This window comes from Tachypleus tridentatus, chromosome 10, assembly GCF_004210375.1.
Source record: "Tachypleus tridentatus isolate NWPU-2018 chromosome 10, ASM421037v1, whole genome shotgun sequence".
NCBI lineage: Eukaryota > Metazoa > Arthropoda > Merostomata > Xiphosura > Limulidae > Tachypleus > Tachypleus tridentatus.
This window is the reverse complement of record NC_134834.1, coordinates 179,844,217-179,856,605: the sequence shown is the minus strand read 5'-3', so window position 1 is coordinate 179,856,605 and position 12,389 is coordinate 179,844,217. Positions and strand designations below refer to the sequence as shown.

The 12,389-nt window shown below is 33.5% G+C and overlaps 1 protein-coding gene across 1 annotated transcript in view; it reads right to left on the bottom strand.

Annotated features, from left to right (window-relative positions):
• LOC143231046 (uncharacterized) overlaps positions 1–11,686 on the bottom strand; it is a 65,017-nt gene extending 53,331 nt beyond the window's left edge. Inside the window, exon 1 of the mRNA XM_076465549.1 lies at positions 11,124–11,686. The gene's annotated coding sequence lies outside the window, so the exon portion shown is untranslated. The remainder of the gene's footprint in view (positions 1–11,123) is intronic.
• Between the last annotated feature and the right edge of the window lie 703 nt (positions 11,687–12,389).

The following is a 12,389-nucleotide window of genomic DNA, read 5'->3' as shown; positions in this document are numbered from 1 at the left end:
ACAAAATTTTGCACGAAATTTCGCATACTTATTTGGGATAACAATTTTAACCAAGAACGTCTATAGACTTCGAGCATTATAAACTATTTAACTTCAGATAATCAATTTCCGATGGTAGTAATTCTACAATAACATTAGATTCGTCGGTGAAAAGTCACCTTGTTAATGGTGAGAGACCAGACAAGAATAAAGTCCTAGCTAGCTACCCGTTAAGTGACAGCTCGAAACTCATTCGTTCATTGTAAACAGAAGGTAAAATATTCAGTTCCAGACCAGCTAGGAGACTTAGTATTGTTTGTAAGTTTGTAAAACTTTTGTATACAAAAATCGTTATTTGTAACAACTATTTGTAATACCTGATATAAATTGTAACACTTGCTTGTATATTAAAATATTTTTGTGTTAAGAAATAAAATTGTGTGTATCAATTTTTCTAGCAAATAACTTAAGTTTGATACGTATTGACATTTAATTAACTTATAAATCCAAATTACAATTAATTCGGTTTCTGGTTATTCGAAATTTTTATATGTAACACGATAAAAGATACAGGTTATGTACACTCAAGGTATCACTTATTATAAGAGCAGAAAAGATCACTACTCCCTTTACAAGTATGTTTTACCTTACTTTATCTTTCGCACAAAGAGTTTACTTAATATTATTGTCTAGTGACATAGAATAGTAAATAAACAGGATGAAAGTAACTTTGCCACTTCTTTGAACAATGTTCAACTATAAACCTCCATACTTGCATCACAAAAAGTGAGCACTGTACCGCGTAAATGAGCAAGTGTTAGTTCTTAGAAATTATTTTGTATGTTTTGGCCATGTTTTCTTTTTTTATTATTGATAAAAAGTTAAATCTTTGTTTTTATTTTTCGTTTTCATCGTCTTCTGGAAAGAAATATGATAATCATATAAGATATAGATGTATTTACAGTTATATCTGTTATTACAAAAATATTTTAAAGCTAACGAACATATTTGAATGGTATTTATCACACTGTTAAATTATAAATTCATTCGATGCACTGACTGTGCACTTATAAAGCTGCACGTTTTAAATTTAAAGTTCAAAGTCGTCATTTTAAACTGTAACTGACTACTGTAAGCGAGCTCAAATAAGTTAACCGATAATAGAAGTCTTAAAATATGTATAAATATGTTATTTCAGTAATGTTAATTTGTCCTCTCAATGTTTCTTCCAAAGCTTCACAGCTCATGAAAGTAAATGATAACCTTATTATGGCTTTGTTTCATTGATTCTTTTTCCATATGTTTATTTTATTAAGAACAGGAGATTTTGGAAAGGAAACTTTTATGTTTAGTTTGACTGACTCAGAACACAAGTGTAAACAAATACGTAAATGATTTATGAAGCATTTCGTATTGACTGAACTTTATAAAGGTTGATTCACTGCAAGTGTGTGTTTACTTACCTGTACGTCTAGCCTAACTTTTTGTAATTAACTAAACAATCACCCTAGGGTTTTCTTATAATAATCCACTAGCAAATAGAGAAATGTTTGTTTCTAAGCACAAAACTACAAAATGAACTGTCTGCTCAAACCCGGTAATGAAGAGGATGTATTATATTCTTACGTTCCTTTTAATCTTGTCAAAAATTACAATTTTTTCACCATCCTTTTATTTTTTGTTTGTTTGCTTGTTTTGAATTTCGCTCAAAGCTACACGAGGGCTATCTGCGCTAGCCGCCCCTAATTTTGCATTGTAATACTAGAGGGAAGGAAGGTAATCATCACGACCCACCATCAACTCTTGAACTATTATTTTATCAACGAATAGTGGGATTGACCATCTCCATATAACGCCCCCACAGCTGAAAGGGAGAGTATGTTTGATGCGACGGGGACTCGAACCTGCGACCCCTGGATTACGAGTCGAATATCTTAACCCACCTGGCCTTTATTTCCTGTCAGATCGTTTTGAAACTTAGAGGAGCCAAAACTCAAACTATTTTGTAGAGTTAATTTATGACTTGGTAGTCCTTTATATTTCTACATATCTAGTTAAGACTTTGCAGAAAGATATAATTCGAGCTGAACAGATAGATTTAAAATGAGTTCTTTTATTACGATTTTTAAAAGGATTAAAGGTAAGCAAATTCGCAACGTATATAATAGAGAGCTCTGAACCCACAGAATTTTGCACGAAATTTCATATACTTTCTCGAAGATTGGGTCTTATTTGTTCAAAAATTACTTATAAAGTTTTTTGTCTTTGCGAATAAATATTTTTATGGGGAAAATTACAATTACTGTCCTATGTATTATAAGGTCACAATTTAGTATGTTTAAATACATATTTCTCACAAAGAAGTTTGAAATCAATTGTCTATCTCTTTGAAGTATGTATGTTGTAGGTTATGTCCCATTTCCTTGCCTTGAATACCATTCTCTCTTGAAATCTAATGACCTTATCTGGTAAGATAGATGGAAGGGGGTAGTGATATATTACACTGGTGAACAAATGTGGGCTGTTTTAATGTCTTTTTTATGATTTGTTGCCCCCAAGTGGCACAGAGGCATGCTTACAGACTTATAATGATAGAAAACAGGTTTCGATATCCGTGGTGGGCAGAGCACAGATGGCCCATTATGTAGATTTGTGCTTAACTACAAACAATGTAATGTTTTCAGCAACCTCATTTCAGATAAATAAAAGCAATTTTCAATTTGCATTACGTAATAAACGGAATGTTTCGAATTAATTTAGTTTCTTAAACCACATTTAAACGCCAGCTTTTTTTTTTTTCTGGTGTTTGGCACCTCGGCATGAATAAAATAGATGTTAGAACTTGTTTGTTAAGTGTTAAGCACAAAACCACAAAATGGGCTATATGTGCTCTGCCTGCCGCAGATATCAATGTCAGAATAATAATACTGTGTAACACCAATTTTGTTCGTGCATAGTATGTGTTATTTCTTAATTGCTTATGTTGTAAAAGTACAGAAAATGTCCATTATTCCCTTCGAACTTGGCTTTTGTAACCTGGATAATGAAATTTAGAAATTAGCCTATTTTCTATGTAAAAACAGACAAATTTGCACATTTCATTTACATAAGGTCTGAATAAAACAACATAGGAATCAAGATTTACGTGTATTTATACTAAAGTTATACAAAAATGTTTAGAAGTGAGTAGTTTTTAGAGATTACCGACTGTAATGTAAGTCACTTTCACGTATAAGCCCCCAAATATAGTCTCCCATCATGTTTTCGTTATACGCTCCTTGGTAGCGGCGTTCAAAGTCCAGAAAATCTTGGTGCAAGCGCTCGCCTTGCTCCTCTGAGTATGCTCCAATGTTCTCCTTGAATTTATCAAGATGAGTGTCAGGGATATGTACTTTCAGGGACATCCTGTAGCCCATTTTACCGTACTTCTTCACCAGAGCCTTAACCAAAATATATATGTAAAAACGGCTCGTTTGGGTTGAGAAACGTTGTTCGCTCCTCTACGTAAAAAATTTTCTCAACCCATACGAGCCGTTTTTACATATATATTTTTCTCTACAACTGGGTTTTCTCGACATCACTGAGAGTCTCAACCAATTCCACATAATTTTATACCTTGTGATTGCCTAAGAAGCCACGAACCACTGCGACAAAGCTGCTCCTAGCTTTTTTACCCTTTCTACTGAGCTTCTTGGGGAATTCTGTGCGCTCCAGGATCTTTTTTATTCGTGGTCAAACAAAGACACCAGCTTTGACCCCTTTGCTTCAGACAGCTTAGGGAAGTCTCGAAGGTACTTGAAGGCTGCAGACTCCTTATAAATAGCTGTGACAAGTTGTTTCATAAGACCCAATTTTATGTGCAATGGTTGTAACAACACCTTCTGGAGGTCCACTAGTGGACCACACTTGACAATGTGCTTCCCCACAGAGAACTTGGTTCGTTGTACCCAGTACTTCCTGTTGTAGTGTGCTGTGGTCTTCCTTGCTGTCCCAAAGGTAAAGATAACAAGGAAACTAGGAAAAACCTCCTTGGTTTAGTCAATGTGTTCACTAAGGCAGCTAGAACTAAACTGAAGTGGTGAGTGGTGAGTCCTTGTATATATATTACTATGGAAAGTTCTAGAAAATTCTACAAGGTTCTTCAAAATTCTTTACGTTCTGCAACAATCAAGAAAATTCGTGTAAGTTCTACAACATTCTAGAAAGTTCTTGAAAATTCTTGTAAGTTCGAGAAAATTCTTTATCAACTATTCAGCACTGAATCTACCTGGAATGTTCTGGAAAATGGGCAGATTTGAAAATCTCATTACCCAGGCCACAAAAGCAAAGTTTGAAGAGAAAAATAGGTCTTTTCCATTTGCTTTAGGCATATGAAATTGGTAAATAACACTTTCTGCCCAGGAACAAGAAAAAGTAAACATTTTGTTATACAGTGTAACATTTGTAACATCAATTAAGCAAGTTAGATATTATGGGACATTTTATATAAAGTAATGTACAAAATTTTACTACCTTCTCTCTTTTAAGAAAGACTTACGTATATCAGTTTCATATCTTTTACATACAATAAGATGTCATCAGTAAAGCTAACAAATCATCAAGCGTACATGAAAAATGCTAGTTTTTCATTATATTTACTGCAGCTAAGCCCAAGTTTCAAATGATCACGAGATATATTAATGATCTACAATCAGTAAGTCAGTGTAGAGATAATCTTTACTAAAACAACTTACAGGGGAGGGCTACAACACTGCCCCTCGCTAGTACAGCGGTATGTCCCCGGACTTACAACACTAAAATCAACAGTTCGCTTCCCGTCGGTGGGCCCAGCAGATAGCCCGATGTGATTTTCCTATAACAAAACACACATATATCTAGAATACTTCCTTAAATTCTGATTAGCTACGTGGAGTTCTTTTATAACTGTTTTTCGGGTATAGATATTTAAAAGTTTCAGCCTCACAAACTTAAGCGAAAAATAGTCAGGTTTAAGATGCCAGGATTCTAGTAAAGTGTGCAAGACCCTGAATCTAATAATTCGCCGTTCGTTTCCTGTTCAAAATGTAGTGGTGGGTGCTGTTGATAGTTGCCTTTCTTGTAATGTATCGCATTAAATAAGCTTTTGACTTTGTATGTAAAAATAAATCTCATTGAAAAATACTGAACATGCTTTAATCAAACTTAAATGTGTTCATGATGACAATAATAACATATAAGTGAGCCAAAATTAACTGAAATTAATTGCAATCCTTAAGCTATAATATAATAAAATAGACAAAGAAAATAAACGAAAAAAACACCTAAATATCATATATAACAACTCATATTTTTCAATATATAAGTATCAATAATTCACCTGGATTCATATGCTTATTTATTGCTAAATAAATATATCGCATCTCAATGATTCATATTAACAATTTTCTTTGTTTTTCCGTTGCACCAGAGTAATGAGAGTATATTTAGATTACACAAAATAAGGTCTCACTCTTATTTTCTCGAAAAATGGAATGTTATGACTTTAATTACATGCAATTTCCTTTTCGATTAATAAATAAACAAGATAACCTATTATTACACATTAAAATCGTTTTATATTGAAAATCAGTTATTATTTCATCTCGTACTAACGAAACTCTTCTGCGTTGGTTATTAATATACATATTACTAGCGTAAGTAACTAACTAATCCTACAGTTTCATTCACTATATCACACGTTAGGCATCTAACATGTCGCTCCAAAACATAGCTGTTTTAGCCATGTATATTTAAGCTGGTTTAAGTTGTTTTTGTATAATATTCATACCAAATAAATGTAAATATAGAGCAGTATTTATACACTTACGAAGTAAAATAAATAAGAGAAAGGCATGAAAGTTTGTACTGCACGATCGAAATTGTTTATTTTTGAATTTCGCGCAAAGCTACACGAGGTCTATCTGCGCTAGACGTCTCTAATTTAGTAGTGTAAGACTAGAGGGAAGGCAGCTAGTCATCACCATCCACAAGCGATTTTTTTTTTTTTGAAATGAAAAGAGAAATCAAGATAAAACAATAAAATACATACATATAAGTTTTTTTTACCCTATTTGACTGTGCGACAAAATATGAATAGATGACAATGCAAGTTAATTAAAACCTTGTAAGTTTTCACGACAATTTAAAAATAACAAATAAAAGAAGAGATTACCTTAGAATCTCCTGTTTTAATAACTGAGTAAAAAAATTAACTACAACTTTATAATACCTGATAATAGGTACATGTTTGTCAGCAGAAGATAAAATCATTGCTTTTTAAACTATCTTAGAGGATTTTTAACTTTATATATCACATGATACTCATAGTACTCAGTATCACCAAAAATTTCAGTATTTTAAATCCTATTTGGAACTGTTAATAATATGAAAGGTGAAGGCAGCCAGCTTAACATCAAGCTGTTCCCATATCACTAGGTCTTTGTCTGGCTTTGAATGAAATTATTGGACTGACCATTGCTCTTATAACGCATCTACAGTGTTCAGTAGCATCACGGCGCGGACTTGCATCTTGCGTTTCACATCCCGATTGCTCAAAACTTAATCACGCGCAGCCACGTGAATTAAGGTGTAAATATACAAATAACACACAATTTGAGTATCCACGGTTTGCGTATGTTTCCGCAAAATTACTTTCCAAAATTAGGGGTCGTAAATACATTTTAAGAGTGACTTTATTATATTTCTCTTTTTTTTTTTTTTTTGAGAGTCAAGAGAAGTCCAACAGTTGGTGGTGGTTGATGTTGACTAGCTGCCTTCCCTCTAATCTATCAATTCAAAATCAGAAATCATTAACGCAGTTAACCATTGAGTAGCTTTTTGCAAATATCCGAAGTGAACAAAAATGTAAAAAAAAATCTAACTGTATCCAAGAAAATCTTAACAAAACTCAAACTATCATATTTAATTAGTTAAACTAAACTAAGGCCTTATTGTCGGGGCAGGAACATAGATAAGAATGATGAACATTCAGAATCATTGTCTGGTACGATAATCACTGCACCACGATCAGCCTGCTTAACCCTAAAGAAGAACAAGCAGTGAGACGAAAGGTTTCTTTTATCATCGATAAGTGCTATGTTACAATTTAGTCTAGGATCAAAAATGGCAACAACAACAACAAAACAACATATTCACAAACAATCTTCATGCAAACACAACATTTTAAACATTAAATGAAATTTCGAACAGATCTCTTCTCGAAATTTCCCCTTTCAGAATTTTAAAACTTTCGGTTTTTTTTAACTTGAAGACTGTTTACGTCTATGAGCGAAACGTGTTTCAGAATACAAAAATAGGCTTTTTTTTCGGCTAACATATATTTATATTTCAGCCTCAAATGTTGTTGAGAATTAGAAGTCCTATTTCTAATCACTGCTTGATTTGTTTACGTCTCTTCCCAAACTTCGTTTCGAAAATTAAAAACCTATATTTTTGTGTTAGTTTTGTTTAGGTCTCAAACAGAAAATTCCTTCAAAATAATAAAAAAAAAACATATTTTTTGAGTTCATGTTTGGTGTTAGTATTTTTTCTCCAACTATTTGTCTATAAAGTTTTTAACATGTTTAATAAACCATCTTATAAAATATAATATAAAATAAAGGTTAGCAATTGTGACTGATGTATAAATGCAGATGCTCAACTATACGGAATATTCAATTTCCAGTTCTCAATGTTGCAATATCCACACGTCATCACTCTAAAAGATCTGACTGTTCCAATGTTCCATAACTTACGTTAGTGTATAAATAATTTTACTTTAATTGATTGTAACTATGTTTTACTGCAGCATAAATTCGTTGAAGTGAGTAATGACCACACAGTTTTGTGTATTGTTGTAACAAAGTTAACGAGCTGCAGTTTTTGTGCACTTGCTTAGATGTATTTTTTGTTTATTTATTTCGGACATTCGCTAAAGGTTTATAAGAGCTTCTGGTTGTCGTCTTTAGCTTGAAAGTGACACACTACAAAGAAAGTAGCTAGCCATTAGCACCCAGCGTCAACCCTTGATCTATATGAATTTTGTTATAAGGCATCAATCGCTCCACAGTGCGGAGCACAAGCTTATGCCAACGGGACACGAACAAAGGATGCATAGACTCACAGTCCGAAAAACTAAGTCACCTCTCGTCCCTAAATAAATAAATATGCAACGTGAATTGAGGTAACAAAGCTAAAGACGACGTGTTTTGCGTACTATTAATAAAGAAACAATGACCGTCTGTTACTGTGACAAATGTAGTCTAGATTGTGTTCAGCTTTAGTGTTAAACAAATAACAAAACTGTATATTATTATGACAAAGTTAAAGTACAGGGTATTTTAAATTTACTTTCTCAAATGGATTATACCCCAAAAACGGTTAAACAAACTGATTGGATCCAATGCATCTTACATACTAGTTTGATCAGCATTATGTTTTTCAATGAATCATATTCTCCAATCTATTGATCCTTGGTTTTTAATTATATTGAGATGTTTCATACATGTAACTAAATACGTAAAACAGTTTATTATTATTTCTTCTTTCTCTAATGTAGAAACAAAGTTAAACTGGGTTTGGCCTAAGCAGCATCACACATTATGATAAATTATTCATTTATTTCACACTCATATGAACACCATCATAGTTTCATCAGGCTGTCTTTTAAGCTTGGGTTGTTTAGATTTTACAACTTAATTAATTGTTGTGTCAAACGTGTCTAATGCATCTTTAACGTGTAGCATACATGATGCTTTATAGAAAAGCTCTAAGAGTATAAATACGAAGAAACATGATTCAGGTAAGTTAGAAGCGCCGAAACACACGCAAGGTGCCAATAAGTAATGAATTACAAGAATGTGATAGGATTGATAAGTGAGAATCGTTATGTATTAGCCTTTTATAGCACTGGAACTTCTGTATACTACTGTGGAATGTAAAAAAAATATACCTACTTTGTATAATCGTAGAATCTAGACAGAAATCATCTCCATAACATTTAAAAATGACATCATAACACCACCTGAAGGACGCATGTTGAATGTCACCCCTAAAGAAAATTTACATTGTTTTGCATGATTCAAGGCTAATAACAATGCATCATTGACGATTTCTCACAATTCTTCACAGAGTTACACACTATTTTGAGGGATTCGAGTCCAGTAACAATACATTCTTGACGGTCATTCGCAACGTTTATAGAGTGACACATTATTTTGCGTGATTCAAGGCCAATAACAATGAATTTTTAATGATTATTCACAATAATTATAGAATAATGGGAGCTGCTTCATTCATTTTCGATCTGATAAAAAAAGGTTTTAGTGACACGTGGTTGAAAAAGTTACTGTGGTTATGATGCGTCAATTACGAAGTATTGTAGTGGGATGTTTTCTACCCTTTTTTTAACGGCAAGTTTTCTTTGGTTTTGTTTTTTTGTTTGCAGGACAGTTTATTGCTTCTACAAGGTGATACCCCCTTCACACGTCTTCAATTGGCCTAGCTGTTGAAAATGATGACAACGAAAGAAATTCCTTCAAACCTTTATCAGAATTTAGACAGTTACACCTCGCAGGCCAAAAGCGCTTTGGTAGGTCTGTGTAGTCTTATGTATTTTAATTCATGTTGTAGATATTATGACTATTCACTGTTATGGTAAGATGCCCAAGAGTTTGATTGAGGTTAAAACTGATAACGTGATAAACGACTTTTATGAGTGAGCCGCTGCATTCAACACTGTAGTCAAATATATACTAGTATAAAGCCATTTTTTTTTCTTTTTTATAAAATTATCACGATTGTTGCTGGAGCTTATCAGACGTTAATTGTTTTATTTGTTTCAGAATTTCCAGCAAATTTTCACACACGACAATCTATGTATAACTCCAGATGAAAGGCAGCTAGTCAAAAGCACTCACCGTCAGTTGTTTGGCTGCTCTTTTCTGACTGAATAGTGGGACTTGACAGTCGTTACTGTGGTGCACTCAAGGTACTGAAATGCAGAACACGTTTGTGTAATAATAAGACACGCCCAGCTTCCCTTCTTTAATATTCAAGGCAGCTTTCGTGGAAAATTTTTTCGATAAATATTACAGGTTTGAATTCTTGTCTTAGAAGGCCTATAATCATTGTTAATGGTCACAAAATAATTTTTTTTCCTGTAACGAACATATTTTCAAAGGTTGGTTTAACTATACAATTCTTATTTTTGTTTTTTATTGTTTCTTTTTTAATTTTGCGCAAAGCTACACGAGGGCTATCTGCGCTAGCCATCCCTAATTTAGCAGTACAAGACTAGAGGGAAGACAGCTAGTCATCGCCACCTACCGCCAACTCTTAGGCTACTCTTTTATCAACGAATAGTGGGATTGACCGTAACATTATAAAGTCCCCACGGCTGATACGGAGAGCATGTTCGTTGTGATAGGGATTCGAACCCTCAGATTACGAGTCGAACGCCTTAACCAACCTGGTCATGCCAATCCAACTATACATTTATGGCGAACAAAATGATGTTTTCATTGTATTGCCAATTTTGTACACATTTCTGTCTTCGACAAAGGTATTGAAACATCTTTAACAAACTAATTCGGATGTGGTCTAGCGGTCAGCAGGCTCCGATTGTGATCCCGGGGATTCATGATTCACGTTTCTCATTTTAGGGCTTTAGGTGATAGCCAAATTCAACTGTTGGTGAGAAAACAGTATGCCAAGAATCGGCAGCGAGTGCTGTTGACTACCATTCTGCCTTCATTCTAGCCTAGGCTATCGCTTCAAAACCAGGGATATATGTGTGCACAATAAATCAGGAACAAAGTTTATATAATTACAACAGAGCTTTTTGAATACATATTTATAGTGTTTCACTAGGAAAAGCAGTTTATCTTCCGTGGTCATTTGTTTTAAGTTTAAATGTTTGAAAATTTCCACATTCGGTCCTAACAATGCACTTTTCTTTTTACCAAACATTACAAAACAAAGATAAATTATGTTACCAGCTAGGACTAAATTTTAAAATGTATACAACAGCATAAAAATCTTTACTGATGGGCATTTAAACAAAACCTTTATAAAGATAAAGCAGTCTTCCTAAACAGCTGTTTGAAATTAGCAGCCATGACACTTACCTGCTCTAGTAACAGGTAGTCTTAAAGAACCAATGTCGTTTCTTTTATATCAGCGGAAGATGATGCAAATTCGGTCGATGAATGCCAGTTTATCCAATACTATGTAAAGACGTGACTACAAATGTTGTTTTTCTACAACACAAAATGCACAGTGGTTAAAGAAATTGAAGACTTGCTTCTCTATAAACTCTTGTACTTATGTAAAAACATATGGTGTTACTGGTAGGTCCCTCTTATTCATATGTGTCTTCTTCTTTCCTTCTATGTTCGTCAATCCAACAATAATTACTAAAAAGCGGATAATAAAATGTCTTTCTCTCCTTAATAGATCAGTACAACAAGTTAATGCACGTTACGTATTTTGTCCTTCGGAATCGTTTTTTTTTAAATATTTAACACAAATTTAATATCTTTACAACTTTATTTTCTCCCATGGAAGAAAACCTACCGCCAAACGTATCTAAATTTCTTTCTACTAATACAGACATCACAGCAGAGCGCTTTCGATAAACGCGGAGAACTACACGTGCTGTTTTATAAGTATTGGGAGCATACACGTTCTCACAATTGCTACGACTTACAGCCTGTTTTCTGAGGAGAGCATATTGCTCGCGCATGTATGACGTCACTATACAGCGTTAATCGTTCCCCTGTCTTCTGCCTTTAATTTTAGGATTTGAGAAGAGCAAGGGGTTATTCGCGAATTCTTTAGTAAAACGTATACGTGGATGAAAATTTATTTTGGATTCTTTGTTTATTGTCCATTTCTCATGCAATATATTTACATGCTAGGCTATCTATGAACTTTAGAAAAAAGAAAGTTTTTAAATAATTCGACAAAGTATATGTATTAGATTCGTTAGATCAAAAAACAGCATTATTGAAATTTGATGCTGGATTATTAATAATGAAAAATCTACCAGTGACTCAGCTCTACAGCTGCAGGATTATGACCCTAACAATGACGTTTTTCATTGTTTAGGTAAAGTAGTCATCATTATTCTTGGCTTTTTAACATTCCACATGCATAGGGAATTGTGTGATATACACCATCAGAAGGAGTATTAGATGAAAGCTAAAATGATTACACTTTAGGGTGGATTTAAAAAAAAAAACTCTTCTCAAATTAACGTTTTGTTTTAGACACACAGTAAAAAACATTTAAAACACTCAGACCTGGAGTATTGCGCTCAGGATACAGAAATAAAAAATAAATTTTGTGTGTGAATTGGTAACAACACTACATGACTTTATATTGCTCGTTGA